Source organism: Macaca nemestrina, chromosome 4 (genome assembly GCF_043159975.1).
Source record: "Macaca nemestrina isolate mMacNem1 chromosome 4, mMacNem.hap1, whole genome shotgun sequence".
In the NCBI taxonomy this organism is placed as follows: domain Eukaryota; kingdom Metazoa; phylum Chordata; class Mammalia; order Primates; family Cercopithecidae; genus Macaca; species Macaca nemestrina.
Window position 1 is genome coordinate 99,517,335 of NC_092128.1, and position 6,000 is coordinate 99,523,334.

Genomic DNA, 6,000 nt, shown 5'->3' on the forward strand with positions numbered 1-6,000 from the left:
GAACGGCGGTCCACACACGGGACCCAGCCTCTGATCAAGCCCGGCAGGCACCGGCCGGCCAAGCCGAGTGCCGGGCCCGCTGAGCCCGCGCCCACCTGGAACCTGCAGCCCCGGTTCCTGCCCGAGCCTCTCTCTCCATACCTCCCCGCGAGCAGAGGGAGCCGGCTCCGGCCTGGGCCAGCCCTAGAGAGGGGCCCCCACAGCTTAGCGGCGGGCTGAAGGGCTCCTCCAGGGGCCAGAGCAGACGCTGAGGCCGAGGAAGCGCCGAGAGCGAACGAGGGTTGCTAGCACGCTGTCACCTCTCAGTGGGACCAACAGCAGCTGCATCACCTGGGAAGCTGTAAGAAATGCAAAATTGCATGCTCTTCCTCCGACTTTTTAAACCAGAAACTCTAGGAGTGAGGCAAGCAAGCAGTGTCTTCACAAGCCCTCCAGGAGACTCAAATTTGAAAACTCCTTGGAGTTTCAAAAACTCCTTCTTTTAACATTGTTAATTTAATATAACCATCAAGAAGGCAAACAGCAAGGGAGCCAAAGAGCTTTCATCGAAAAAACTAGAACATGCTGCAAATGTTTCCAGCTAGGATCATGGTTCCCATCCTAAGAGCCAGCCTACTCAAAGGCAAGCCTTGAGACATTCGATTGTTTAAACATTTAGGTGGAAGTACTTGTTTCCCAGGGTGGTTTTAATTGGTAGGAAACACTGAAATATTTATTTATATGATGTTTCCCAAGCAGACACTGTTTTATAATCAGCTAGCCAACTAGAAAATATCTAAAAGGATCCTGGCCATTTCTCAGAGTAGCCACAGGAGGTGTTGCTTCTCTCATTTGAAGGTTTAAAAGAAATGTTCTACTCCTGGGTCATTTCATTTTATTCTTGTTAACTTACAGTTTCTGGTTGCAAAACACTTAATAATCAAGTAGAGTGGCTCTTCTACATCCTATAGTGCATTCGGCTCTTTCAGCTAATGGATACATTTCCACTCGCCTTCCAAGTGTTCACTTATAAGCAGCATTTGAACTCCACTTTCATATGCAAACAGCCAAATCAAACAACTAGACCGTGCCCGGTTCTCCAGAACAAGCAGGCAGCATAGACACAGGTTGAGACTATGTGACTTTATGTTCAGGAGTCCATTACACCAGCTAAGGGAGATGCGCTTAAGTAAAGTACACTATTTTTAATAGCTGTCTTTATGATAAGGGGAAAACCAACATCTTAATACCCACCTGTAGTCTCGTTATCAAGTTAATCAAATGTTTAATATTAGAATGTATATTAAAGGCATATTGCTTAGTAGAAGCCAAGACCCTTCTTTCTCCCTCATACCTTGTTCTGTAGGCCACACAGTGCCATGTTAGGAAAACTACCCTTTAAACCTGATAAAATATTAAAGATATGTGTCCTGATATGGTTATGTAAGCAAATACCAAGGAAAGTCCAACCATTAATGAACCTGAGCAGGTCAGTCTCTAAGGACTGGGAGAACAATTCAGCAGCAGCCATGGCGCTGATAGGGAGAAGAGATTGTGAAGGTGTGGACTACCACAAGCTCAGAGCCCAAACACCCCAATATGCTTCTTGAAAAGCAATTCTCCAATGTGATTGTCTCTTATTACTTTAGCTAGGTTCAAGAAAAGTTGCATCTAGGTGAATCTCACTTAAGAAAAATTAAAATATTTGTGCCTGAAACATTGCAATCAGGAAAAGGTAAAGAACAGGTGTTCCTGCAAGGCTACTATGCTTTAGCTTACCTCACATATCTTTCAGGAACCAAATGGCTATACATAGGTATGTGTACACACACATGTGTGCATGTATACACACACATGTGTGCATGCATGCACGCACAAGTGTGCATTTCTCCTTAGTGGGGAGAATCCCTGAAACAATCACTCTTTCTTAGTGCTCTTTTTCTAAGAAGGAAGGAAGGAAAGAAAAAAAAAGGAGGGAGGAAGGAAGGAAGGAGAAAGAAAGGGAAAAGGAAAGGAGAAAAGAAAAAAGAAAAGAGAGACTTATTAAGTCATGCTGAATTAAGTGTTGAGAATGAGGGGATCAAATAACTTTATGAGATCTTTGTCACAGGTAGCTACTATCTGGGGCCAGTGACTGAGGCAGTAAAGGAATGTACCAAGACAGTTGTAGGTAAAGAAAGGCAGATTTATTAAACTATGAAAATACATTGCAAGGTTGCAATGGGCAGCACAGTAGAGAAGGGGCTGTCTGCAGAGATGGGCTGGGGAGAAGTTTCAAAGGATCATGCTGGAGGGGGCTTCGTGGGGAACGAGGGAGGTGGTTGTGCCCTAGAAAGAAGGTTCTTGTGCCTGTGGGTTTGTGATTAGCCATCCCTCAGAACAACTGCTCATTGTTCTTTCCCACTGGGGGCCTCCCACAACTGGGGCCCTTCTACATTGTTGCTTATGTATCTTATCAGGACTCCACAATCTTCTTCCCACAGATTGCCAAAGAACTTCCTCCCTAACGAACCATTTATTCCCCTGGATTCATGGATCACTTCTAGAAGAACAACTCCCAAATCTCTAACTTTGAACCTAATTACTCTCATGACACCCTGCTCCAAGCCCCTGAAGCACCATATCTGCCCTAGTCCTTATATCTCAGTCCCTAGTTCAGTGCCTGCAGCATGCTCAATAATCGTTTGCCAAAGATTTGCCATTAATCCAATTAACGAATGAATACTTGGATATGCAAACTTGTTCCTTCTTCTCCTTCCCCATCTCAAACCTGGTAAGACTATGCCAGTTTGGTGTTTCAGAGCCCCTATTCATACTTCCCATGCCTTCACCCCCCATTCTAATGTTAGCAAACCCTAGCAAGTTTGCTTCATAATAAAACTTAAACCTGCCTCCCTTTTACTGTGTCCACTTCCTTTTTGTAGGATCTCATTAGCTCCGAGCTGAATGACTGCAACACCCTACCTAGCCTGCCCTGCTTCCATTCATGTCCCTGTAACCACCAAACTGCCAACCCAGTATTTTTTAAAGCACAGATCTCTGTCTCTCTGTCTCCCTCTCCCTCCACCCCATCTCTCTCTCTCTGACATTTCACACAAATACACTCACCACACATGCTTGTGTACACACACATACACACACTCAAGCACACACCTGCCCACACACACAAAACATACTCCCACCCCAACTTAGACACCTTCAGTGGCCCCTCTGTGTCTATGAAGCAAAGCCCAGATTCAATAATTTAGAGCATCCAGATGTGATTCTGTGGAATCACCATAATCTACCTTTTTCCTCCATCTTCCTCCATCATCTACAGCCTCTTCCCCCTAGATTCTGCCCTCACCAACCCAGTGATGCCTTTTCCCATGCAAGGCCTGTATCTTCTCCAGGGATAATTTTGCTCATACATTTCCCTCTTCCCGGAATCCCTCCACTACCTGATCCTCTACCCTGATTGCTGCCTGCCAAGCTCCTGCATTCTCCAGGCCCAGGCCCACTGCCTGTTCTTTCACAAAGCCTTTCCAAAAATTGCCAATTAGAGTGTTATCTCTCCAGCTACTTTCACAGTACTTCAGCTGTGTCTTTATCATAGCCTTATCAAAATGTACTTCATATCAATATTTGTGTTTATCTCTCTTTCCCACAAAGCTATAGCATCTGTGGGATTGGTGTTGTAGCTTACTCATTTCTATAACCCCATATGGCACCTAGTACAGAGCTTGGCACTGAGAAAAGGCTCAGAAATGTGTTTGAATATGTGCCACTAACTTCCATAATAATGTCAGAAATATACACAATCTATCTGCCTACTATCTATCTCCCCAGTGTCTATCAATGTATCACCTCTATCACCTGTCTGGCATGTACATACACACAGTTGGCCCCCCCATAAAATGAAAATTTAAAAATCCTTTGTAAGGGCTCTGATACCCACATGCAAGAATATTTTGCCTAACAATGCACAGGCTATGCCTTCACTTTTCTCATAGAACTCCTTCGGGCAGTTCATATAATAGACATATGATGAACACGTAACTTGCAAGCTCCCTGAAAAAGCACATGTGGATTGAAGTGCACAGGGCAGCTCTTGGCCATCTCTCACTGGCTTTGCCTTGGGAGAGCCATTCATCCAGGGGTTCAGAGAACTCTCCAGCCCAAAACCACATGTCTGTGCTCCTTCAGGAGGTCACATTGGGCTCCCTGGTTTGCATTCCGTCTGAATGGTGCCACCATCCCTTTGATTCAGTGGGTCTTCTTACCCCAAATCAGTCATATCCCGACCTCATGTCCGATAGCTTTGGTGCTACCAATTTTATCAGATAAGCATGTTAAATGGTGCTGAATTTGGGAGGGGTTTTCTAAGTCTCCTGTAGTATTAGAGCCTCCGGTGACCTCACTGCCCCCACCTGCAGGACTTTCTGCTCAGAGCAGATCACTAACTTACCCTTTTTATCTGGGCGTTCTAATCCGCTTCCCAACTAGGCAAGCACAAACTTTTGTCTACATTCTCCTCGGTGTAACAAATAAACCATTCTGGACAGTAGGCAAAGCTCAAAGGTGATAAACTACAGAAACGCAATTAAAGTGCCAGAAAATTACCTTGCAATGTTCTGAGCAAAAATGACATTTGGCCTAAAGGAAAAAAATAGACACTGTAGAGCTAAATATGAAATTTTAAAATTGCTAAACATAAAACCAAAAATATTTGTTTTCATATTTTCCCTGACTCCCAGTCAAGGTGGAGAAAATTATTTTTCTTCCAGATAATTTCCTCCTAAGAGGTTCTAATTGGCAGCCAGAGAAGTCCTAATTCTTTGATTGGTACAAGCTGCTGAAAACAATGTTTAATTAAATTATATTTTCTGGAGATAAACAAGCTAGTTAGCTGCTATTTGCAGCTCTTCAATTCTCTTATCAGTGGTATTATCAGTTGAAGGAGATGTGGATTCATTTCACCCCCATGCAAGTAGAATAAAAGCCTTCTCGGCCTCCTCAGGTTTTTTGTTTATGGTGAAATGTATTTGAAGAAAATAATATATGTAAAATGCACTGTAATATGTCCTAGATTTGAGAAGTATTAGAGTAATTCTAGTCTTTAACTTCCCTACAAAAAGGCTGTAATGTTGATCAGTGATATTACTATCAAAGTCATGTTTTCAGTGCCTTTTTCTCTCTCCCTCTCTCTCTCTCTCTCGGGAGACAGCTAGATATAGATAAATAGATAGACATGCATGTGTGTATCTGCACATGCCAGTGTTCTGAATAACAGAAGGAGTCCTTCCAAGGCCACCGACCTGCAGCCATGTTGGTGTAGGAACTGTCTCCAGGGAGCCAAAGTCGAAAGATGATGGCAGTGGGAAAAGGTGAGCTGAAGCTGGCTCACCCTGACTTGATGACTTCCTTATCCCTACCTTTGCATCTGAAAATCCAGGTTCTCTCTGCCACTTCTGGAGACTAAAACACTCCCACCCACATACCAGTCTTCCCTTTCCAGTTTATATTCACTTATCTGAACCAACATGAACGAAACTATTGAGCCAAGCTCCTGGAATCAGGCTAACATTCATTCATTTATTAAGCCAGTTAATGTAAGTGAACTGAGCTTTAAGAAACTCACTTAAAGGGGCTGGGCGCAGTGGCTCACACCTGTAATCCCCGCACTTTGGGAGGCTGAGGCAGGTGGATCACCAGGTCAGGAGATCGAGACCATCCTGGCTAATACGGTGAAACCCTGTCTCTACTAAAAATACAAAAAATTAGCCGGGCGTGGTGCCGGGCGCCTGTAGTCCCAGCTACTCTGGAGGCTGAGGCAGGAGAATGTTGTGAACCCAGGAGGCGGAGCTTGCAGTGAGCCAAGATGGCGCCACCACACTCCAGCCTGGGGGACCGAGTGAGACTCCGTCTCAAAAAAAAAAAAAAAAAAGAAACTCACTTAAAAGCTATAGAGACAAATAAGACAAAGACACAATTATTGCCTTGACTCACAATCCAGCAGTGAGAGTGCACAAGGAACGTTAG